General features: G+C 41.7%; 1 long non-coding RNA gene across 2 annotated transcripts in view; it reads right to left on the bottom strand.

Moving 5' to 3' along the window:
* The window catches only part of LOC138755355 (uncharacterized), a 194,575-nt gene that overhangs the window by 132,541 nt on the left and 34,882 nt on the right, over nt 1–27,152 (bottom strand). Inside the window, exons 4-5 of one of the 2 annotated variants that reach the window (XR_011352219.1) lie at nt 23,472–23,594; nt 22,066–22,613 (exon numbers count right to left, since the gene is read on the bottom strand). The exons of the other annotated variant lie outside the window; for it this stretch is intronic. This is a non-coding gene — a long non-coding RNA (uncharacterized lncRNA). Of the gene's footprint in view, nt 1–22,065; nt 22,614–23,471; nt 23,595–27,152 lie in introns of those variants that run through there. 2 annotated transcript variants of the gene reach the window in all.

Genomic DNA, 27,152 nt, shown 5'->3' with positions numbered 1-27,152 from the left:
CACACAGACATTTCCCTCTTGAATATACACAGTGTCATTTTCTCCCCTTTTCCCCCATCCCTTCCCTCCGATTCAGTACTTCCTAATGGAAAGACACAAACTGTCCAGATCAATAGCAGAATGTGGAGCACCATCATGTTGATCACCGCCGCACCTCAAGGGTGTGTGCTCAGCCTGTTCCTGTTCATGCTGATAACCCACAAATGCATTGCCAGATCCAGCTCAACAGTGTCATCAAGTTTACAGATGACACAGCAATAGTTGGCCTCATCAGCAACAATGACAAATTGCATCACAGAGAAGAGGCAGAAAACTTCATAATAGGGTGTGAGAGTAATAACCCAAGTCTCAACATGGACAAAATGAAGGAGATGATTGTGGACCAGGAAGGACCAACTGACTACAGGTCAACAATTCTGAAGTGGAGAGAGTGGAGAGGACCAAATTCCCTGGAGTTCATTTAACTAGTGACCTATCATGGACACACATCATCTCACTTGTCAGGAAGGTGCAACAGTGACCGCACTTCCTGAGAAGACTGAAATGGCAAGTCTACTGACCACCATTATGACAACCTTCTACAGGAGCTGTTTCAAGAGCATCCAGGCCAACTGCATCACAGTGTGGTATGGTTGCTGCAGTGAAATGATTGGAAGTCAATCCACAGGACCATAAGTATGACAGAGAGGATCACTGAAGTCTCCCTCCCCTCTGTGATCCACCAGGATCGTTACTAAAGAGGGCACACAAAATCACTGAGGTCCCTTCCACTCCGCACATAGCATCTTTAAGCTGCTACTTTTGGGAAATAGGTACAAGAGTGAAAATGCTGAACAACCAAAGGAACTGCTCACCCTCACCCTAACCATCCAAGACTCTCATATTATGAAACTACTTGTCCTGAATATGTATTGTTTGTCTAGATGTGTGTTAAGTCTGGTTGTGTGACTGCATGTTTTGTACCGAGATAAGGAGAACACTGTTTTGTCAGGTTGTACTCATGCAATCAGATGACAATAGACTTGATTTGACATAAAGATGTAGCATGATGGCATTCATTTTATTATTTAAAAATGAAATAAGCAACTAATTAGTGAATATAATTTATCTATCCCTCCTCTACATGGGTCATGAATTCTATTTTTCTCTGTAAAAAATCATTAATAATAAATTTTGCCCATATAAGAGTGAACTTGGAAAGTAAGTTAAAAGCAGTATTGTTCAGGCTCACAAGAGAGTACAATTGATAACAGACAGGTTGTTTTTGGAATGTGCCTTTGTTTTGGACTGAGAATGTAATAAGAGATGGCCTCATGAGTAGTCCATTCATTTTGAAGAGTGGAGAACAATTATTTTATTTTGCCCCATGCTTGTCAAAGGCAATCATTTGGTAACCAGGATAGATAATTACCTATTTCTCTAAAGATTAAAGATACATTTTTTGTTGAATTAACTCTACAGTAATGCAATATATATTAAAACAATTTTTAGACACCTATTCACTCATTACAGGTCTCCTGCAAATGTGTAACCACAGAACATTGTTAATAGTGACTAATCATGTTGTAAAGGAATATAAATTAATCAATTAGCCAGGAGAGCTACATATGTCAATGTTTCAAACACGTTCTACACTTTTGCTTCTCATTCCATGCCATGATCCAATCACAACACCTGGAATAATTTGGCAAGTTAGCACAACGCTGCCTGTTAGTAAACTGTTTCCTGAATGACAGTATCAACCTTCCTGGCCTAGATCTTATTCCGGAGATAAATGTGGGCCTAAGAACGCTATTATTCAGTCTAGCCGATGACAGGTCCAGTCATTTCATCTGAAAGGCAACTTCAGCATATCTAAACTTTTCTCCTACAACTGATCAGAACTATCTTGTTACATCGTTGAAATTTAAGCAGAAGGAGCAAACTTCCTTCTGTTTATTCAATATGTCGTTGAATATTCAAAAGAATATCTGGGGTAGGACTGGGGTGGAAGTGAGGTTGGAGATGGGCAGAATGCAGCAATGATTGGAATCTGGAGGAACTGTGCCAGCGTTCCTTTCCAAAATCTCTCCTATTGATGACACAAAGCCAAAAAACTGAGGCAAAAAAAAAGCTCATGCTGGCAGAGATAACAGATCTCCAGAAAGTAGAACCACCAGTCTAGAGTCTCTAGAGCATCCTTCATTGTAAAGACTATATTTACATTTTTTTTTAAAAAACACTCAACTCTTTTGCATTGCAGTTTTCAGTTTCAAGTGTTGTTTTGATCATCAGATATGATCTAACTGGCAGCCTGATGACCTAGCTCTTATGTAACTATAGTGACAGTAACATCCCAGCATTGGGAACACATTACTTGTCTTATTCCTCCAGCCTTATACGTGCAGAATTTATAAATTTTTTTTAACTGAGAAAAATGTCATCCTCCAAGCTTCAATCGGTTCATGACTCATGAGCAGGAAGGATAGGTAAATTATATTCACTAATTTGTTACTTATGTCACTTTTTAAATAATAAAGTGAATCCCATCATGTACTTAATATCTCATGCTACATCTTTTTATGGCATGATCAAGAGTTTTGCCCTTTTGAGGCCTGTGGAATACACCACGTACAAATGAAATCTGAAAACTTAACTCATGGACAAATTTCTTTCCCTCATTCTCACTTGTATTATATAAGGAGAGTATCTTAGAACATGAGCCAATTAATCCAATATATAGAGCCTCACCAAGGCTAGAGGCCACATCCAGAGATTTTGGACTACGTTCAATGGATACCTGATTGCTTGAAACAATAGATCAGACTGCTTGTGTCATTACAGCAAGAAGCCACTTGATAATGTCTTCAAGTTCTACTATTAAATTATGAACAAGCTATTTGGAAAAACCCTGGATACTCTTTGTAATGTGACTGATTGCACAGAGACAAGTGAGGAGTACAAACACCCTTTTAATAGCTTACAATCAATGGCCGGGAGACACAATAGTCCTCAGGTGAATCTGAGGTAAGGTAGGAAACCCAGGGTTTATATTGGGGAAGTTGAGGATGGAGCCAAGGGAGGAGCCAGCCATCTCTACAATGCACAGACAGTGAATTCCATTTCACTGCATTCACCCCTTCCTTCAGAATAGAACTTGTGGGTGAAAAACAGAGACTATTCATTCAAGAAAAGCTTAATAGTTTACAAATATTTACAAGTTAAGTCTGTCAGGGGGTCTGGTAATTCTGGTCAAGTGCCACAGTATTAGAGGACTTTGGGCTTCCTGAACTTCCTGGACCCCTGTGATATCGAGGGCTCCCGCTCTGGTCGCGGAGTGGATTGGACCACTTCCCAAGCAGTCATCCGGAACCATGGGTGGGTACTCGGTAGTTCCTGGCTTGTTTGAGGAATTGGATCCTCAGTTCTGGCAGGTGCCAGGTCACTGATCGCGGCAGTGTCCTCTCTGCCATCAGGGTATGCCACGTAGGCATACCTTGTGTTGGCGTGCAACTTCTCAATCTGTCTTGCTCCTCTTCACGTGCTTTCTCAGTAGGACTGGCCTTGGTGACATTATCCAAGCTGGGAGAATAGTCCCGGATGTGGATTTCCTCTGGAACATGAACATAAGCTCGTGAGTTGTGTTGGTCACTGTACAGAGGAGCGATTTTATGGAGTGAAGCATTGTGGGGAGAACTTCTTGCCAGAATGAATCTGGAAGACCTTTGGACTGAAAAGCCAATTTCACGGCTTTCCTTATAGTTGCATTTACTTTATCAACCTGTCCATTCCCCTGCTCGAGGCAATGCCTCTGGTGTAGATCTTCGTTCATAAATGATGAGTCCTGGTCACTATGGATATAGCTGGTATACCTGAACAGGGTGAAAATAGAGTGCAAGGACCTGATGACCATGGTGGTGGTCATGTCTGGGCAGGGGATGGTGAACGGAAAACATGAATACTCATCAATGAGTACACGTTTCCATTGGTGGAAGGGAGGGGACCATTGAAGTTGACACTGAGTTGTTTGAAGGGGACAGGATGCCTTTATCAGGTGCGCATTGTTGGTGTAGTAGAAGTGTGGTTTGCACTCCACACAGACTTGGCAGGACCTGGTCATTTCCCTGATATCCTCAATGGTCTAAGGCAGGTTACATGCTTTGACGAAATGAGCCATGCAAGTGATGTCTGGGTGGCAAAGCTCATCATGCAGTGACTGCAAATGGCCTGTGTGTGCAGAGGCACAACTTCCTCTTGGCTGGGCATCTGGAGGTTCATTGACAGTACCTGGCTTGTATGCTATGTCATAATTATAGGTGGAAAGTTCAATCCTCTACCTAGCAATCTTATCATTCTTTATTTTTAGCATCATTAAACATGAATGTCATCGATCGCTGATCAGTGAGCAGTGTAAATTTTCTGCTGGCCAGGTAATACCTCCAGTGCCTGATAGCCTCTACAATGGCTTGAGTCTCTTTCTCCACTGATGGGTTCTGAAGCTCGTGGCCTTATAGGGTGAGGGAGAAAATGGCAACCGGCCTGCCCGCAGGCTTATGGGTAGCGGCCAGAGCTACAACAGAGGCATCGCTTTCCACCTAGAAAGGTGTATTCTCATCCACTACGTGCATGGTGGGCTTTGCAATGTAGCTCTGAACATAGTCGAGACCCGCCTGGTCTTCGGCTGACAATGGGAAAGAGGTAGATTTTAAGAGGGGTTGAACTTTATCTGCATAGTGAGGGACCCACTGGGTGAAGTAAGAAAAGAAGCCCAGGTACCTCCTTAAGGACTTCATGGTCTTTGGGATCAGGTCTAACAGGAGTGCATTGGATCAGGGTCAGGGCCAATAATGCCATTCTCCACCACGTAGCCTAGAATCACCAGACGTTTAGTCCAGAACATGCACTTACTGGAGTTGTACGTGAGATTCAGGGCCTTAGCCATGTGGAGAAACTTCTGGAGATTGGCGTCCTGGTCTTCCAGTGTGCCCACAAATGTTGACATTGTTGAGATAAGGGAAGGTGGCCTTCAACCCATACTGGTTGACCATTTTGTCCATTTGTCTCTGGAAGACAGAGACCCCATTAGTAATACCAAAAGGGACCCTTTGGAACTGATAAAACTGTCCATCTGCCTCAAATGCTGTGTAGGGACGGTCCTTGGAACAGATCAATAACTGATGGTATGCAGCTTTCAGGTTGATGGTCAAATAGACCCGATTCTGTGTAATTTTGTTGACCATGTTCAAAATTTGAGTGGTGGGGGGGGGGGGGGTATGCATCCAGGATTTTGAAATGATTAATTGTTTGGCTATAGTCAATCATTAGCCTGGACTTTTCTTGCCCTTTCACGACTACCACCTGAGCTCTCTTTGGGCTGCTGCTAGGGTCTGTAATTTTTTTTTGAGCAGCCACTGTGTCTCAGCTCTAATAAATTCCTGATCCCCTGCACTGCATCATCTGCTCTTTGTAGCTAATGGTTTGTAATCTGGAGTCAGGTTTGGAAACAATGGGGGGAAACCAATATTTAGGGTGGAGAGACTGTATCTGGCATCCAGCCTTTGGGACTTTCCATTCCACTCCGTGACTGGAGGAAGTGGATTAGTGTATTCCACTGTTATGCTTTTAAGGTGACACAGGAAGTCCAGGCCCAGCAACACAGGAGCACAAAAATCCTTCAGTACATACAATCGGAACTTACAAAATTCCCCGTTTTTACAATTAGATGTATTATATAATACCCCTGAATCATCGCCGAGTGTGAGTGTGAATCTAGGAAAATATGATAGTCCATCGGGTACACTCTTAAATTGTACCACAGAGCCATCGCAGAGTTTATAGAGCTTTCACTGGAGCCAGTGTCTAATAAGCAATCAGTCAAGTGTCCATTTACCTTCACCTCCATCATCGAGTTGTTAAATTGGTGAGGTATTGCCTGATCCAGGACAACCGATTCCAGTGCTCCAGAAACTCACTTGAATGCTGCTGATGTTGAGAGAGCCGGTGCCTCACCAGTATGTCGTTCTGAGGCCTCATGTAGTGGGCCTTCAAGCCTTTTATGGCCGACTTGTATGTAGCACAGTCTCTGATGACAACGAAGCCCTTGGGCCTGACTCAAGAGAAAAGTGCAGACCTCTGGAGATTATCAGAGTTGAAGACGTCTTGTGTGGCCGTCAGGTAGGACTGGAAACACACCAGTCAGTAGGCAAATTCCTCCAGGGCCTCAGGAGACAAAGGGTTGACCTGGAGCATGCTTGGTTTCAACAGGGCTTCCATTCTGCTTCAAAGTTAAGCTATTAAAATTGTAATGTGACTGATTGCACTCAGAGACAAGTGAGGAGTACCAACATGCAAATAGCTTACAATCAATGGGTGATAGACTCAATAATCCTCAGGTGAATCTGTTTATATTGAGGTAGGTGAGGGTGGAGTCAAGGGCCAAGCCAGCCCATCTGAACAATACACATAGTGTTCTAATGCCCCAGGCATCAGAAACACCAATGATTTTAATCCCTCAATTAGTTATATTTGTTCTTTGCACCCATCTGCTCAACATTTGGAAGAAGATTCACATAGAAAGGAATAAAACAAATTATCAACTACCAAAATTAATATTGATGCGAAATCAACTAATCCCTTTCACAATAGATAACCTTTCCTTTAGAGAATGGGAGAGAAAAGGGATCAAAAGAATAGAAAATTGTTTTTTGGGAAATAAATTATTATCTTTTGAACAAATGAAGGACAAATATGATATAACTCACAGTACAATGTTTGCATACCACCAACTGAAAACCTACTTGAAGGACAAATTGGGAAGCAGACTGAGGTTACCAGAAGGAAGCAATTTTGAATATGTGATTACAGACAATGATAATTAAAAGATTTATAACAAACATGTACATCAAACTGCAAGAAAAAGAGAATGAGGAAACAAGCTGTAAACCTAAACAAAAATGGGAACAAGATCTAAACATAAAGATAAAGAATGAAACATGGGAAAAGCTATGCTCCAGAACTATGAGAAATACAATAAACACGAGATTACGCATGATACAATATAATTGGTTACACAGGCTATATATCATACCCCAAAAGTTAAATAAATGGGACCCAACAGTATCAGCCAGATGTTTTCGCTGTAAGAAGGAAACGGAAACAACAATATATGCAATTTGGGCATGTGAGAAAGTGGAAAAGCTTTGGGAAGATCTAAACCAGGTATTAAATAAAATCACAAAAAGCAATATACTGGAAGCGCAAAAGAGGTTTATTATGATAGCCTTAGCTGTAGCAAAAAAATGTATAATGTCAACTTGGAAATCAGAAGAGAGCCTGAGAATACAGCAATGGTAAATAGAAATGAATAAATGTATTCCATTGGAAAAAATAACATATAATTTAAGAAATAACATCACAGTATTCGAACAAATTTGGGAGCCGTACATGGAACACAATAGAGAAGTCCTACCGTGGACCTCCACCATCTAAATGACAGAAGGAGAAGAAGACGAAATGAACTGACCCAGTATGTAAAAGTAGATGACACAAATTTCTTGTTTATTTTCATTGTGTGATGACATTGTTTAATGGGTTCAATGTATCATGTGTGTTGGGCATTGGGTGGGTGGGGAGGGGGGGTGAGGGAGGGGGGAAAAGGGGAGAAAATGACACTGTGTATATTCAAGAGGGAAATGCTTGTGTGTATTTTGGTCAGTATGGTTCACAGTGTGAAAAATAAAAAATAATTTTTAAAAATTAGTTATATTTGTTCTTTTGAAATATAAATTAAATAAATGTAGTACCCATTTTTGGCAATGTATTTCATATTGCAGTCATTCTTGTGATAAAGATCAGTGCTACCTTGTTACAATATTTTTTTGTGAAGTTTTTATTCTCTCAAATTTAAATTTTAAATTTTAGCCATACTGCATAGTAACAGGACATTCTGGACCATGCAATGCAAATATCCTAATTGACCTACAACTTCAATATGTTTGGATAAAACTGGAACATCCAAAATAGACCCACTCAGTCATGGGGAGAAGGTACAATTTCCATACGGACAATGCTGGATTCAAACACAGGTCACTGGCACTGGAATTGCATAACGCTAACCGTTACATTAACCAAACATTTTTCCCAACTCAGAAGACTTTCCTACCCCTATTATCAGCCAGCTGCATATAAGAGCCTCACACCTGCCTGCCCCATGAACCTCTATTGTATGATGCTCTCCTATAACTCCAACAAACTTGCCCATCATCGTATCCATAGCCACTCATCCAAATTTTTATTTTCTCATAATTATGCACTGTATTTGCCATATCTCCATCACAATTTGAATAATGAATTGTCAGATATCATACAGAACTACAAATGCCTCACTGATTCAGAGACCCAGGTTTTATCCTGACTTTGGTACTGTCTGAATAGAGTTGGCACCCACATGCATGGGTTGGTGGATTAATTTGCTACTATTTATTTGAATTTCACGCGTGCCACACGAGGCAATGAGCAAGCCCAGATGGTGCCATCTTCTGCAGCTGCCCCACCAGCATGGCAGTACAAATGGGGCCATTTCATTCACAGAGATGTGCGCCATCACATAACCCACCCCCCCCCAAACCGACTTACGCGTCCCACCACTTGGGCAGCTGGCTGCTCCGTCTAGGTTGGGCTGCCTGCACAGGCTGGTTTAAGTCCATGTGCGCCGGCTTTAGTCAGTTGTCTGTGAAAAGTTCCTCCCTGCCCCCGAATATCCAGAGTAAAAGCCTTTCCCCATCGATGGAGGACCTTATATGGGCCCTCGTATGGTCACTGCAGGGGAGCCGGGTGCGGGCCACACTGGACGAACATGCACTTTGCTGAGACCAGCTCTTTGTGGACATTCGCCAGGTGTTTGCTGTGGTGGGTCGGTGGTGGGGGGGCCAGGGAGGCAAGCTTGTTGCAGAGGTCCACGAGAAGGGTCGGGGTCTCACCTCTGGGCTCAGCGCCTGTTCCGACGAACTCCACTGGTAGCGACAACGGTGCACCATAGACAAGTTCTGCGGATGAAGCTTGGAGATCTTCTTTTGGAGTCGTTCGAATGCCAAGCCTCATGCTCTTGTGTGGGATTCAAGGGTGGTCAGGGGCAGCATACTCAACCTTGTTCCTGTGTCCACCAGGAAACACCAACCGTTGGTCTTAACCACCACATGTAATAGGCTGTTCATGCGGCCAGCCATTGCAGCTAACAGCAGCGACTGGCCTGGTCATTTCCCTGGTATGAGTAGGATTGGCAGCATTTGCGGGCTTAGGCTCCCCAGCATTGATGATAGAAGCACCAGGTAGATTGGTGCTCCTCCGTCTTCTGTCTGGGGGTGGGCAGTGGTCAACTGGGTTCAGGGTGGGTGATCTGGTTCATGGTGGCCTCATTCTCTCGTTTAGTTCACCACAACACGTCGGTGCGGGGTGTGACCTTCCTGGGGTCCTCATCCACTAGTAGGAGATGGGTGTCTTCCAGCATTTGTTCGAGGTAGGCTTGCTCAAACATCAGACAGGGTTTATGACCTTCTGTCAGTGCAAGCATCTTATCCATTTAGGTGGATAGGGCTCTGTCCCCCAGGCCGTCGAAGTGCATTAGCCTGGCTGCACGCTGCCGACGGGAGAGACCGAAGGTGCCGAGGCAGAGGGTTTTGAGGGCAATATACTTGCCATCCTCAGGAGGATTGTGGATCAGTTCGTCCAGTCTGGCCACCATTTCCTCATCAAGGTCGCTCACCACGTGATAGTATATGGTGGAGTCCGAGGTGCTCTGCCTCAGATGAAACTGCGTCTCTGCCTTCTTGAACCATGTGCGGGGCCAATGGGTCTGGGGTGTTGGGGGGAGGTGTTTCACAGAAACAGCACTGATTGCCGATGAATCCATGTTGGGAGACCAGATAACATCTGGGCTCTGAGGGGTCACCAATGTAGCGGCTGCTAAACCCAGAAAACACCACTTGACTCGGTGGGGTTTCCAGTTGAACTGTTTATTTGAATTTCACGTGTGCCCCTTTAGGGCCAACAGGAGATCCCCCCTGCATAGCGTTGACATCATCATGTGCCCCGGGGCGCAAGCTGAGGCCTAAGCTACGAGGCAATGAGCAAGCCCTAATGGCGCCATTTTCTGCAGCTGCCCCACCAGCGCAGCAGTACAAACAGGGCCGGTTCGCTTACAGAGATGTACGCCACCACACCACTGTAAATTGTCCTTGGTATTTAGGTGAGTCGCAGGAAAATAGAGATGGGGTAGTTCTTGAGCGCGTGAGTCAAAGATGAGTCTGCTTTCATATTGTATGACTATGATTTCTTGCTCTCGTTTACTATGAATATTTTATTAATTATTACCAAATAATTAAATCATGGAATTAAATTTTTTTTAAATGTTTCTTCTGTCTACCTTCTTGTGACCTAGTTCTGTGTAACCATTACTCATTGTTCTTTCACTCCACTGAAATCCACAAATTGGCGTGTATTGTGTGGGTATCCCATAAATACCAGCAGAAAAAAGGATTAAGGCTGTACAATCTTTGTAGTTGGAACCATGCCATTAGTTTAAATCATGCACCTTTTTAACCAGCAACATCTGGAGCTTTTACAACTGGAATCAAGTAGATTTGCTCTGGCTTATTTAGCAGGTCTGTTTCTGGTATTGACTGTTCTTGCCACCTCTGCTGCATTAACTGGGCCTTCAGGCTTGGAGAACCTCTCTCTGCCTTTTAAACTCTTTAACTCATTAATGAAACAGGATCTTGATTTTCACTTCATCTGCCGAAGCTTGATGAACTGTTTGTGAAACCGTACAATAATTTCCAATGGTGAATAGAGGAAATAAGCAAATTTTATTTAAGCGATACAGTCATGTCTTCCATTACCCAATAGCTGGCTGCGTTTGGTACTGGAGATCTCTGAAATCACACCTCTGAATGTGCACTTGTGGCAATTATAAATTAGAAATGAAAGGTGGTGATCTGCCTAAGTGACTATCGACCAGTGGCATCACATGAACAGTGATGAAATATTTTGAAAGGTATGTTGAAGCATATTAGTTCCTATCTGAGTGGCAACATGGATCCATCTCAATTTGCCTTCCGTAGCAACAGGTCTACTGCAGATGTCATCTCACTGGCTCAACACAAAGCGCTGGAACGTCTGGACAGTAAAGGTGCATACATCAGGATGCTTTCTATCGACTACAGTTCGGCATCCAACACCATCATCCCCTCAAAACTGATCCACAAGCTCCAAGACTTGCAAGTTAACACCCAACTGTGTAGTTGGACCATGGATTTCCTTACCTCCAGACCACAATCTGTGAGGATCAGCAAGAACATCTCCTCCACAATCTCCATCAGTACTGGAGCACCACAGGGTTGTGTTCTTAGCCCCCTGCTCTACTCGCTTTACACCCATAACTGTGCTGCTCAATACAACAATAGAACCATCTACATATTAGCTGACGATACCACGGTAGTAGGTTGTATAAAAAGGGGCATTGAGTCAGCATACAGGAGGGAGATTGAAAACTTGGCTGAATGATGCATCAACACTCAATGTCACCAAAACCAAGGAGCCAATTGTTGACCTCAATGTCAACCTGGAAATCAGAAGATAGCCTGAGAATACAGCAATGGTACATAGAAATGAATAAATGTATTCCATTGGAAAAAATAACATATAATTTAAGAAATAACATCACAGTATTCGAACAAATTTGGGAACCGTACATGGAACACAACAGAGAAATCCTGGACCTCCACCACCTAAAATGACAGAATGAGAAGAAGACAAAATGAACTGACCCAGTATGTAAAAGTAGATGACACAATTTTCTTGTTTATTTTCATTGTGTGATGACATTGTTTATGGGTTTAATGTATCATATATGTTGAATGTTGGGTAGGTGGGGAGGGGGGGTGAAGGAGGGAGGGAAGGGAGGGGGGAAAAGGGGAGAAAATGACACTGTTTATTCAAGAGGGAAATGTTTACGTATATTTTGGTTAATATGGTTCATAGTGTGAAAAATAAAAATCATTTTGTTTTTTTTTTAAAAGGGTAACCAGAGGTGTTTGATCCATTGATCATTGGGGGAATCAAAGTTAGAAAGAAAAATGTTAATCTTCAATCTTGCTTAGAGAGGGGTTTTTTAATTAATTTATTTTTTGTTATGTACTATGGAACTTGTACTTATGAGCATAATTGCAAATTTTTTTCTGATCATGTAAACACACTTCATAATTGTATTGCTCATTTTTATATTATAAAATATCAATAAAATATTTTAAAAATAAAGGTGGAGAGGGTGAGCAAATTTAAATTCTTGAGAGTCATTGTCTCGGAGGATCTTTCCTGGACCCAACACACGAAAGGCATCACAAAGAAAGAACATCAGCACCTCTACTTCCTCAGGGGTTTGGAGAGGTTTGATACGACACTGGAAACCCTGGCAAATTTCTACAGATGTGTGGTAGAAAGTGTGCTGACCAGCTCCATCACAGTTTGGTGTAAGGGCACCAATCCCCTTGAGCATAAAGCCCTGAAAAAAGTAGTGGACACAACCCAGGACATAACCGGCAAAACCCTCCCCACTAGTGAGATCATCAACAGGGAATGCTGCCATCAGAGAGCCACAATCATCAAGGATCCACATTACCCATCACACAATCTTTTCTCACTGCTACCACAAGGAAAGAGGTATGGGCACCAGGTTTAGGAACAGCTGCTACCTCTCTGCCATCAGACTTCTCAACAAGAAACTCAATCAGGGAGTCATTTCAGGACTCCTACTTTTTTACATTATTGATTTTTTTTCTCTGTATTGCATAGTCAGTTTGTTTACATTTCTTTATTTGTTTACACGTGTATAATGAGTACAGTATTTTTTTTACCGACAGGAAAAAGAACACCAGGGTTGTATGTAATGTCATGTATGCAGTCTGACAATAAATCTGAAATATGAATCTGAAAAAAAACATAGAACCGAACTGTACAAGGGAGCAAAACAGGAATGTCTGCAGACATTGTGATGAAGTAAAAACACAATACCAGAAATACTCAACAGTCAAACAGTGTACTTTTATAGCAAAGATAAAGATACATAACCAATGTTTCAGGCCTGAGCTACCTTGATGAAGATCTCTGGCCTGAAACATTGGTTATGTATCTTCAGCCTTGCTTTCTAAAGTACATTGTTTGATTTACTGAGTTTCTCCATCATTGTGTTTTTGCTTTTGTTTTCAAAAGAATAGACAGAATGAGAAGCCAGAAAACAAATGACAAGTACTTCTAAATATTCATAAATGAGAAGTGAGATATTGAAGGAGAAAGACAGAATAGAAAATATAAATACAAAATAAGTATCTGTAGTAAAATTCTGAGTGGAGGAACTTGGAGATCTAGAGATATCTATGGTTACATTTCACTTATGAAATCCCAAGCTAAGTAACAACAGAACTTTAGTTTAAAAGGTTGATCCAAATAAATATTCTGAAAGGGAATCAATATACTGAGCTCTTTCCATCTTGTTATCTTCATCTATAAAGGCAGCACTGAGCTGGCACAGCAAAAAAATAACTGCAATTCATGTCAAACTTTATACCGCAGACTCCAACCATTGGTTGGCTACTGCCTGTGCTGTAATGGAAGTTGTGATATTAGACAGCAGATGCTGCATCATGGTTGGGTTCACCACTGTACAAGCATTGTGCCAGCTTGGAGCAGCTTTCTCCATCTACTTCACAGAGGCTTTCCTGCTAACCTCTCAAAACACCAAACATTTCATTCTGTGTAGTCATTGACTTTCTTCTATAGCCTGTTGCCTTAATGTTACTCTCTGTGAACCCTGCAACAGAAGCCTTTGGTGACTGACTACTGTGTTATCTCTCTCACAGCTGTAGGTTATTCTTGTCCAGTGTCTCAGCACAGGCAAATACCATTTCTGTACTATAATTACTACATTGTTACTATCGAACTGGTTGGCTGCAAGTTCAAAATAATTTGATGTTGGGCCTTCATTTCTGTTTCCTTACTCTTCCTTCACTGGCATTGCTCCTTGCTGAGTGTTCAAAAGGAGAAAGCCACAAGACTGATGTGATTTGGGAATGGTCATGGCAAATAAAAAGAGCATCAAATACCTGATTATAAGTTGAGGGAGTGTAAAGGAAGCTAGGAATGTACCAAACAGCTTCGCGACCCTGTATCCTGCAGCAAGACAACAAATATAGGATGTGAGAAGGAAGACATTGCATTGTCAATAGTTTAAACCTCTTTTCTGGGTGAATTTTCAAAAAGCTTCTGAACCAAACAGTGTACCTGCCCATGAAACCTGTGTGAAATAACTGGCTGGAGATTTGCAGTCACCTTCAACCTCTTGTGACAATGGGCAGAGGTCCTCTCCTGCTTCAAAAGGGCTTCTATTATTCTGGTGCCCAAGAAGACCCAGGTGACCTGCCTGAATGACTCTCAGCCAGTAGCACTACATCTAGCATGGTGAAGTGCTTTGATAGGTTTGTTATGAACCAGATCAAATACTATTTCAGAAGGACTGGACCTAATTCAATTCATCTATCATCGTAATAGATCAACAGCACAGGCCATCTTGCTGGCCCTCCACTCAATGTTAGATTACCTGGACCACAAGAACACAACATGAGGCTGTTATTCATTGACTAGAGCTTGACATTTAACTTCAGCATACCAGCAAAACGTAAGACAGAACTAAAGGAGCTTTGACTCTGTTTATCCATCTGAAAATGGATCCTTGATTTGTTCATCAGCAGACCACAATCAGGATGCATTTGAACATTATTTCCTCCTCGCTGATCATCAACACTGGGGTATCTCAAGGCTGAATGTTAGTTCTCCATTCTCTTGACTGCATAGACAAATTCAGCTCCAACACAATCTATAAATTCACTGATGACATCACCATTGTTGGCCAAATAACTGGAAATGATGCATCAGAATACAGGATGGAGATCAAAAATATGGTGGGGTTGGTGCCAGAACAACAATCTGACTCTCAACATCACCAAAACCAAGGAGCTTATTGTAGAACCCCCAACCAACCCCTGCAACCGTGTCTGCCTGTCCCGCATCGGACTTGTCAGCCACAATGGAGCCTGCAGCTGACGTGGACATTTACCCCCCTCCATAAATCTTCGTCTGTGAAGCCAAGCCAAAGAAGAGAAAGAAAAGAAGAAAGGAAGAAGAGGCAAGAGTCCACACCTGTCAGCATTGATGGCACTGATGTGGAGAGGGTTAGTACCTGGGAGTCTATTTATCAGAAGAATCTACTGCATCAAATGCTCCCAGAGTTGTCGCCTCTACAGAGAGACAGGATGTAGACTGGGAGACTGTTTCATTGAGCACTTTTTCTCTGTCACTGATATACTGGGAACCTCCCAGTGGCCACCCATTTCAATTACAAACCCCATTACCACACCAACATGTCTGTTTATCGCCTCATGCACTCCCAAACCAAAGTCACCCACAAATTGGAGGAACAATGCTGAATATTCCATCTGGACACTCTCCAACCAGATGGAATTAACAAAGTCTTGTCAGGTTTCTGTTTGGCTCATTCCCTGCCTTGCTCGCTTTCCCTAATCCTCTATCTCTTACTCCAGCTCCCCACCCCCTTCACTCTCCATTTAGAGAGCTTCCTTCCCCCTATCACTTCTCAGGTGTTTTCTCCTGCCCTCCCACCCTTATCCACCTATGACTTCTTACCTGTTAGCTTGTGCTCCTCTCCTTGCCTCTTCTTCCCTTTTCCCCTACCTTTATATTCAGGTGCCAGCTCACTTTCTACTCATACCTTGATGAAGGGCTCAGGCTCAAAACATTGGTGAAATGCTGTTGCCTCCTATGGACACTACATGACTTGCTGAGTTTCTCCAGAACTTTTGTGTATGGCACATATATGAGGTGAATTCTCCTGTAAAGAATGCCTATACCTTCTAAGAACTCTGAGGAGCTTTGGCAAGTCATTGAATACCCTATCAAACTTCCACAGGTTTCCTTTGGAAAATACACTGACGGGTTTGGCAATACAAGTGCCAAGGAACACAGAAGGCTATACATCATAGCAAACATAGCCACATCCATCACAGGCTCAAATCTCTCATCCACAGAAGTCATCTACATGATGCGATAACTCAAGAAGGCAGCCAACATCATGAAGGATCTCTATTAGCCTTCTCAAGTCAATTTGTGTATTGTCATCTGGTTGTACAAGTACAATCAAACAAAACAGTATTCTGTGGTCCACAATGCCAGACACACAAACATACAACTAGATATAACACATTTATTTTTATAGTACCCACACATATAAATAAATAAATATTGTTTCAGGAATTTGAGAGTCTCAGATGATTAGTATGAGCAGTTCCTTTGGTAGTTCAGCATTTTCACTTACTGTGGGATGAAGCTATTCCTCAGCCTGGTGGTACTGGCTCTGATACTCCTGCATCCCTTTCCCAATGGGAGCAGCTGAAAGATGCTGTGTGCAGGGTGGAAGGAGTGCTTAATTTTTTGCCACCCTCTTCAGACAATGTTAATGGGGGGGGGGGGGTGGGAAGGCAGGAGTGAGACTCCAGTGATCCTCTCTGCCACTCTTATGGCCCTATGGATGGGCCTCCAATCCATTTCTCTTCAGCAATACCACACTGTGATGCAGCCACCCAGGACGCATATAGAAGGTTGACTTAATGATGGCTGGTAGTGACTGTCATGATAATGAATATGTATGAGATGTACCGGAAGTCACGTGGTATGAGAGAGAGAGATAAGAACACAAGCAGGAGAACAAAGGAAATGGGAAAATAAAGCCACTGAGAAGTTTACCTGATAAAACTTGTGTTTAATGTTTTATTAACTTCACATTTCGGGCCACAAATGTGACATTGGTGACGAGGATGGGATAAGCTTGAAGAAAATTAAAGACTAAACAAGATTACATAGGATTACAGACAACTTCAAGGTGATAAGAATTTTCTATTTGTCTCAGTACTTTTGGGGCTAGAATATTTCCTCATGGCTGGGGCAGACGGTGACTTTCTAACACATAGTGGAATTGCTCATTTTGACCCAACGGGTGATGCAAGCACTGTAAGTGTGAAGTGGAAGGCATGGCTGGAAGAATTTGAATCCTACGCCGACAGTCGTGGCCTATTTCTAGATACCGGTACAGTTGAACAAAAAGTGCAGAGGAGGGCGTTACTTCTTTTCACTGCGGGACCCGCAGTTCGGGAAACGTTTAAGACACTTTTGAATACTGGAAGAAAGGATGAGTACCGGAAAGCGGTAGATGCATTAAATGCACACTATGTAGTGACACCGAATGCTACATTTCAATGCCATTTGTTTCGGAGAACGAGACAAGAAGATGGCCAGACAATTGCTCAGTACGTGACGAGACTACGCCAGCTAGCTGTTGGATGCAATTACATGCCAGCTGATTTGGACAACCAATTATTGGATCAAGTCGTACAGCACTGCAGATCAGATAAACTCAGAAGACGTCTACTGGAAAGAGGGAGTGAGTTGGAACTCACCGATGCTTTAACCATTGCTGCTGCATTAGAGGCTGTTGAAGGGCAATTTCATACCATGACCCTGAAAGACAACTCAAGCCAGCAAATTAAGAGGCTCTCACATCGCCATAATCAGCCAAGATATACGTCGACACAGGACGTGGAGTGTTATCGATGTGGAAACCGAGGTCACTTTGGAAAAGACCCATATTGCCCGGCCAAAGGCAAAGTTTGCAGAAAGTGTAGAGGTAAGGACCACGTTGCAAAGAAGTGCAAAAGCAAGTCCAATGCAGACCAGAAGAGGAAGAGTACAACTTCCAAAGGCAAAGCCTGGGGGGAAGGAAAGTATCCTGGAAAGAAAGATACCATTCGCCAGATAGACGGTGACGATGATGATACCCAGGAGGAACAGAGGTGTTACCAATTTACGTTGAATGAGATACATCATGAGAAGGTCCCAGTGATCATTGGTGGAGTGACAGTGCAGGTCATTGCAGACTCAGGCAGTGACAGTAATGTGATTGATCGACATTTATGGGAGAAGTTGAAAAGGAAAAAGATCATCTGTACCTCAAAGAAGTGTTCCAAGAAACTGTATCCATACACAGCAACCAAGCCATTGCAGACCATTGGATGTTTTACTGCAACTGTTGAAGCTGGAGATAAGTACACCGAAGCAGAGTTTATAGTCATAGAAGAGAGGGGAGAACCATTGCTGAGTAGAAGCACAGTGCAAGACCTGGCAATACTTCATATTGGAGCTTGAGTCAATTCAATTCAGTCATACGAGGATATGAAGCAAGAATTCCCCGCAGTCTTCCAAGGAGTAGGAAAGCTGAAAGGTCGACAATTGAAGCTAGCGGTAGATGAAACGGTCAAACCCAAGGCACAACCAATGCGCCAAACTCCGTTTGGACTTCGTGGGAAAGTCGAAGCCAAAATTAAAGAATTGATGGAACAAGACATTATTGAACCGGTGGAACATTCGACACAATGGGTCAGTCCCATAGTGATTGTGCCCAAACCAAAGGGTGACATAAGACTATGTGTTGACATGAGAATGGCCAATGAAGCTATAATTAGAGAACGACACCCTATACCAACAGTGGAGGAAGTACTTCAAGAACTAACTACCAGCAAGGTATTCTCAAAAATTGATCTGAAATGGGGCTATTATCAATTAGAGCTGGATCCAGGTTCCAGAGATGTTACAACATTTGTGACTCACTGTGGATTGTATCATTACAAGAGACTATCATTTAGAATTAATGCAGCTTCGGAGATCTACCAGTATGAAATCCATCGAGTGATCCAACATTTCTGACGACATCATAGTCCATGCACCAACGAAGGAAGAGCATGACAAACGGTTGAGGCGTGTACTATCTAGACTACAGGAGGCAGGCGTTACCGTGAATGGAAACAAGTGCCAGTTCGGTGTGTCAGAAATGGACTTCATGGGACTCAGACTTACACGGGAAGGACTAAACCCTGCAGAAGCCAAGGTGAAAGCTATTGCAGTGGCTCATGCACCTCAGAACGCAACAGAGGTGAGGAGTTTCCTGGGATTGGTCAATTTTTGTGCAAAATTCATTCCTAATTTCGCTACAGTGGCAGAACCACTAAGGAAACTAACCAGGAAAGGTGTACCATTTCATTTTGGATCTGAACAGAAGAAAGCATTCACAGCGCTGAAGCAAAGCCTGACAGATGCAAAAACTCTTGGATATTACGATCCGGCGGCATCAACCAAAGTCATAGCGGATGCCAGCCCGGTTGGTTTAGGAGCAGTGTTGGTCCAGATGCATGATGGAGGACCAAGAATCATTGCCTATGCCAGCAGATCATTATCAGATGTGGAAAGAAGATACTCTCAGACAGAGAACGAAGCACTCGGACTTGTATGGGCCTGTGAGAGGTTCCATGCATATTTATACGGCATTGAATTTGAACTCATCACAGATCATAAGCCATTAGAGGTGATCTATGCACCTAGATCCAAACCATGTGCCAGAATAGAGAGATGGGTACTCAGACTACAACCCTACAAATATAAAGTAATCCACATTGTAGGGAAAACAAACATTGTTGATCCGCTGTCCAGATTGGTGAAGGATGGTGGTCCACAATCCAAGTCAGAATTGGGAACAGAAACAGAGAGCTTTGTACGCTTCGTAGCTATTCAGTCGACACCGAAAGCTGTGACTACGAAGGAAGTCGAGAGAGAATCCGAACGTGATCCAGAACTCATGGAAGTAAGAGAATGCATACAGAGTGGACAATGGGACAAGTGTACTCACAAGGCTTACATTCCCATTAGAGACGAACTTTGTTGCATTGGACAGTGTGTATTGAGAGGTTGCAGAGTGGTGATTCCGCAAAGATTGAGACCGAAGATCGTATCCTTAGCGCATGAAGGACACCTAGGCATTGTTGGTACCAAGCAAAACCTCAGAACCAAGGTATGGTGGCCAGGTTGTGATAAAGACGCAGAGAAATTTGTTAAAACTTGTGACGGATGTCAAATCACAAGTAGGAGTAATCCGCTAGAACCGATCCGGAGTACGCAACTCCTGACAGGACCATAGATCGACATAGCTGTTGATTTTCTTGGACCTTTACCGACGGGTGAATCAATTATGGTAATGATAGATTACTACAGCAGATACTATGAGTACGTGGTGTTGAACTCCACAACCACTGAAAAAACAATACAAGCGTTAGCAGAGATATTCGCAAGATATGGATTACTTGTTACATTATACTCTGACAATGGTCCACAATTCATTTCAGAGACATTTGCGGAATATATGAGGACCACAGGTATCCACCATCATAAAGTAACTCCGAAATGGCCGCAAGCCAACGGAGAAGTAGAGAGACAAAATCAGTCCATTGAAAAACGATTGAGGATTGCACACGCAGAAGGACAAAATTGGCGAGAAGCATTGCTATCTTATGTGGCTGTCTATCGAGCAACGCCTCATGCAACCACTGGAAAAAGTCCTGCAGAAGCATTTTTTGGGAGAAAAATCCGCACAAAAATGCCAGAAATAAAGGAAATCCGAGACGACCAGGAGATGAGGGACCACGATGCTGAAAAGAAAGGTGCAACAAAGCTGTACACAGATTCGAAACGTGGAGCCAAGTACTCAGACATCATGCCAGGAGATAATGTTCTAGTGAGGCATGAAACTGGTGGTAAGCTAGACACACCTTATTACCATCAACCCTATACTGTCGTATCCAGAAGTGGCAGTATGGTGACAGTCAAGTCTCCGACTGGAGTCCTGTATAAGAGAAATGTCTCAGGTGTAAAAAGGTACCAGTCCAGAGATACATCGAGTGAAGAGGTTGAAAGGCCAATACGAGATGCTGAAACTGAGAGACCTGATGATGTTCCAGAGGCAGTTACCAGCACTCCTGATGAAGTGACTAGAGCGCCAGAAACACCCGAAGCCGTGGCGAGCAGCATTTCCGACGCTGAGAGTGAATAACCAAGAAGCGACGACAATATCGCAGGCAGGCCGAAACGAAACCGGAAAGTGCCCAAACGATACGAAGACTTTGTGCCATAGTTTTAATAAGAACTTTGGGACAGTATTTTAATCTTATATCATAAAGTGCATGTATGAGTGCAAGTAAATTTTATGTAGTTGAGTTATGGTATTACCATTAGTTATGATGTTTGTATGTTTCCGAGGGATATTGGTAAGTGAAGGTAAAGTTTATTTCTGATTAAAGGAGGGATGTCATGATAATGAATATGTATGAGATGTACCGGAAGTCACGTGGTATGAGAGAGAGAGATAAGAGCACAAGCAGGAGAAAAAAGGAAACGGGAAAATAAAGCCACTGAGAAGTTTACCTGATAAAACTTGTGTTTAATGTTTTATTAACTTCACATTTCGGGCCACAAATGTGACAGTGACCACACCTCAGGAAGTGTGATTGCTGTTGCGACTTCCTGACAAGTGAGGAGATGTCGAGTTTCAATGATAGGTCACTAGTTAAATGAACTCCAAGGAACGTGATGCTCTCCACTCTCTCTACTACAGAGTTGTTGATGTGTAGTGGAGGGTGGTCGTTCCTGGTCCTCCTGAAGTCCATGATCATCTCCTTCTTCTTATCCACGTTAAGATTCAGGTTGTTACTCTCGCACCATTTCACAAAATTTTCCGCCTCTTCTCTGTAGTGCGACTCATTGCTGTTGTTGTTGAGACTAACTACTGTTGCATCATCTGCAAACTTGATGACACTATTGGCGCTGGATCTGACGATGCCATTGTGGGTCAATAGCGTGAACAGGAGCGGGCTGAGTATACAGCCTTTTTCCACTGCTATCATCAGGAAGAAGGTACAGATACCTGAAAATCGACAACGCTAGATTCAAGAACAGTTTCTTTCCAATGTTTCTCAGGTTCTTGAACCTAATCATGAACTGCTCTGCACTGTTGTAACAACTACTTTTATTTCTTGCATTATTATATCTGTAATATCTTTCGTATTTATTATATCTTTTTCAGTTTTATTTCATTGTAGTTTTTTTTTTCAATGAACTACTTGTTTGGTTGTACCAAGTAAGAATTTGCATGCATGTGTAGATTGTACAATATATATGACAATAAACTCATTCTCATCTTGCACATTTATCTTGTGACCATTGGGGTTTACTTTGGTATACAGGGTCCCTAATTTCCTCTGACATCCAAAAACATGTTGAGTTGTCCTCTAAGTTGTGAAATAGTATATGGAGGTGTTTGGGAGATAAATTGGGAAGTTTGTTAGAGCAGGTCACACACACACTTTAAAACACAGAAGTTTTGCAGGAAGTTTGCAAGAGACAACAATGTAGCAACATTTAGCAGCAACTTTGTCTGAAAAACAGTTTGCTTTCTAGAACAGCATGTGATCTTTGCAGGCAGAGGCAGAACAGCTTTGCTCTCGGAATGAGAGAGAGGAGAGACAGCGACTACAGTTCCAGAGGGACAAGCTGGCAAGCTTTGGAAGACGGCTTGATCAAAGGAGAGGACTGGCTGTCTGGTGTTTCCCTTGAAATAGGCGAAACAGAAAGAAACTCTGTGGGGACATGAAAGAAAGGGGTTATCATCTGGAGAACCCTGAAAGGGGACAAGTTCCGTCAGCAAGACACTGGAGTGGCTGTCCTGGAATGAGAAAACTCTCTCTCTGAAAACTCACAAGAATCCTCTTGAGTGATAACCATTTACCTTTTAAGCACCAAAGCCTGGTGAGCTCTATTAATGCTAACTTCTGTACACAGTACAAGAATTGTCTGCAACCAGTGAGATTGGACTGTGAACCAAAGAACTTTTCTAAACTTATGTATACATTACACACACACATGTGCTTAGAATTAGAGGGGGGTTAAGTAGGTTAAGTAAGTCAATAGAGATAAGTTAAAGTTTGATTCTGTTTTCATGTTCAAAGATAATTAAAAACAACTTTTGTTTATGTAACCCTTTGTATTGGTGGATATCTATTGATGCTGGGTTTTGGGGTCCTCTGAACTCAACAGTGTAGATAGATGGTTGTTGAATTGGGGAACTGGTAAATATAAATGGTAGCGAGAGAGAAAAGGTTACAGGGGAATAAATTTGGGGGATATGATTGCACTGGTATAAATAAATAAACAGATGGGATAAATAGCCTCCTTACATGTCAAAAGGGAAAAAAAAATGAGGGAATGTGAAATAAATAATACTCGAGTCATGTGGACCAAATTGCAGTATATGAACGCTATGAAATGTGGTTTCAAACATATAGCTATGTCAAATGTACACAGTTGGATGCCGATGGGGAAAGGTTGCTGGTGCTTTAACAGTAAGGAAATGGTCTCATCAGTGGTGCCAATAAACCTTGAAGTTGCATTCATTCATCTTCACAACTGTTGAATATCTCATAAAATTTCATCCAAACCTCTTGCATTGATCTCCAGGGCAAGCACTGCTACTACATCTTGAATCTGTGATCCCTGTGAGTACAGATTTCACCAACTTGCACTTCATCCACCATGGTGCAAGTCTTGGATTTACAATCCTCCTATAAGAGGTACATTGTAGTTTTAACCAGGTTAGTCATTACACAATATTGATATTTACAGATCTGTACAGTCAATTTCAAAAAAATTTGCATGGATTAGATTGTAAAATCATTGAAATGTGCAAGCAAGAAAAATGGGTCAAATGGGTACACTGGAATTATTGGGTATAACTTAATTATGAATTACCATCTCCAAAATTTACTTCTCTCATAAAGGAAAAATATATTCTTGTAAGGAATGTGGACATTGTTATTAGAGAAAGAAATTTCAATAATGCACAAGTGTGGCTCCAAAAGCCAAGGCAAGCATTAATGTTTGGTGAGGAATTTTGTTCTCAAAGTTGAGCTACGACAGGATTTGTGAAAAGATAATTGTGGTACGTGAAAATTAGATAGATTATCCAAAATGAAAAATGTTCTTTTTTTAATTTTTCCCTGGTATTTTACCAGAAGCTAAAGACACCTCCTGCAGAATGCAGCTGGGACTCTTTCAGAAGCCAATCCTGAAGAGCCATAACCTCACCTGTTATGGCACAGTTCACAGAATGCATTTGAAGTATCAAGTTCCTCTTTTATTTATTTACAAAAACAACCTAATTTATTCACAGTTGATTTACACCATGCACCTTTAGGATTTCCAACTAATTAAATTGAAAGTCATGCAGTCAATTTCTCTGTGCAGAAGAAAAATCACAAATAAGATAAATTGCATTAATTCTGCGGAGGAAGCCTTGCTAATGTAAATATATAAAATGGCAGATGATGTGTCCCATACCCAAATCCCCACTCTCCTAGTCCCACTGACCAGCACCCGGTCCATACCCCTCTAGTCCCCTCCTATCCATGTAACGATCCAGTCTTTCCTTAAATATAACCAATGATCCCGCCTCGACCACGTCTGCCGGAAGCTCATTCCACATTCCCACCACCCTCTACGTAAAGAAATTTCCCCTCATGTTCCCCTTATAATTTTCCCCCTTCAATCTTAAACCATGTCCTCTAATTTGAATCTCCCCCACTCTTAATTGAAAAAGCCTATCCACATTTACTCTGTTGGTCCCTTTTAAAATCTTAAACACAGTGTATTGTATTTTTTTGTTGAGATTAAGGATTCTTCTTCCATCATTGTGAAGTTCTCAGTTCAAACCTACTGAATCCATTTATTTTGGGGTGTGATATATAGCCTGTGTAACAAATTATATTGTATCATGTGTAACCTCGTGTTTATTATATTTCTCATAGTTCTGGAGCATAGCTTTTCGCATATTTCATTTTTTATCTTTATGTTTAGATCTTGTTCCCACTTTTGTTTGGGCTTATAGGTTATTTCATCATTTTCTTTCTCTTGCAGCTTGATGTACATGTTTGTTATAAATCTTTTAATTATCATTGTGTCTGTAATCACATATTCAAAGCTGCTTCCTTCTGGTAACCTCAGTCTGCTTCCCAATTTGTCCTTTAAGTAGGCTTTCAGCTGGTGGTATGCAAACATTGTACTGTGAGTTATTCCATATTTGTACTTCATTTGCTCAAATGATAATAAATTATTTCCCAAAAAAATTTTCTATTTTTTAAAATCCCTTTTCCTCTAAAGGAAAGGTTATCTATTGTGAAAGGGATTAGTTGATTTTGCATCAATAATAATAATAAGTTAAATAAATGGGTCCCAACAGTATCAGACAGATGTTTTCGCTGTAAGAAGGGAACAACAGTACATGCAATTTGGGCATGTGAGAAAGAGAAAATGTTTTGGGAAGATCTAAATCAGGTATTAAATAAAATCACAAAAAGCAACATACCAAAAAATCCAGAGATCTTTCTTCTAAGTAATATAAGTAAATAATTAGGCTTCAAACTGGATGAAGTGCAAAAAAAATTATGATAGCCTTAGCTGTAGCAAAAAAAATGTATAATGTCAACTTGGAAATCAGAAGAGAGCCTGAGAGTACAGCAATGGTACATAGAAATGAATAAATGTATTCCATTGGGAAAAAAAAACATATAATTTAAAAAATAAAGTCACATTATTTGAACAAATTTGGGAACCATAATACATGGAACACAACAGAGAGGGTCTACCGTGGACCTCCACCCCCTAAAATGATAGAATGAGAAGACGAAATGAACTGACCCAGTGTGTAAAAGTAGATGACAATTTTCTTGTTTGTTTTCATTGTTTGATGACATTGTTTAATGGGTTTATTGTATATGTTGAACATTTAATGGGTTTGGAGGGGGGTAGGAAAAAGGGGAGAAAATGACACTGTATATTCAAGAGGGAAATGTTTGTGTGTATTTTGGTTAATATGGTTCATAGTGTGAAAAAATTTTTTAAATTAAAAATGGACAGAGAATTCCACTGATTCACCACCCTCTGGGAAAAGCAGTTTCTCCTCATCTTTGTCTTAAATCTATTACCCTGAATCTTGAGGCTAAATCTCCTAGTTCTGGTCTCCTTTAGCAATGGATACAATTTACCTGCCTCTATCTTATCGATGTCTTTCATATTTTTATATCAAGATCCCCTCTCATTCTTCTAAATTCTAGTGAGTAGTCACAGGTGACTCAATCTCTCCTCATAGACTAACCCCTTCTTCTCTAGAATCAACCTGATGAAACTCCTCTGCATCCAGAACTGCATGCAGTACTCCAGATGAGGCCTCACAAGCACCTTGTACAGCTACAACATAACCTCCCTGCTCTTAAATTCAGTCTCTCTAGCAATGAAGCCCCACATTCCATTTGCCTTATTGATGGCCAGCTGCACCTGCAAACCAACCTTTTGTGATTCATACACAAGCTCTCGCAAGTCCTTCTGCATGGCAGCATGCTGCAATAGCTTTCCATTTAAATAATGCTCTGACCTTTCATTTTTCCTTCCAAAGTGGATAACCTCATGTTTACCAACATCTCGCTCCATCTGCCAGACCCTTGCCCACTCACTTAATTTTTTGCAGACTGTCCATATCCTCTACACAATTGGCTTTTCCACTCAATTTAGTGTCATCAGAAAACTTGGAAACACTATAATCTGTCCCCTCTTCTAGATTGTTTGTATATCGTGAACAGTTGTGGGTCAGCACTGACCCCTGTGGCACCCCACTCACCACTGATTGCCAACCAACAAAACACCCCTGTATCCAAACTCTTAGCTTTCTCATGGTTGTCCAATCCTCTATCCATGCTAATATATCACCCCCAACTCTATGCATCGTACCTTCTGTGCAAGTTTTTTTTTCATCTATTTATAACTGTTCTGAAAAAGAGATGAGTTGAGTACCATTTAGAAGTTTACCAATGTGGGACATGTCCAGGAACCACAGAGTTAACCATGTCCAGGAATAATATGTGAAAGGCTCAGTGAAGCATTTGAACAGAGATTGGGAATACTTTCTCACCCAAACTACTGCCAATTGTCTCAGCCCCAAATAAAAAAACTCTTTCAAAGGTCATCAAATAATCTCATAAAAAGTATTTGGGCTTAATTTCTATAAAAGGCAGTAACAACAAATTTAGGAACATATGAGGTAGAGTTAGTGCATTTCAAACTTTATCCAT

Source organism: Narcine bancroftii, chromosome 2, assembly GCF_036971445.1.
Source record: "Narcine bancroftii isolate sNarBan1 chromosome 2, sNarBan1.hap1, whole genome shotgun sequence".
NCBI lineage: Eukaryota > Metazoa > Chordata > Chondrichthyes > Torpediniformes > Narcinidae > Narcine > Narcine bancroftii.
The sequence above is the reverse complement of the archived record's forward strand: the minus strand, read 5'-3'. Positions and strand labels throughout refer to the sequence as shown.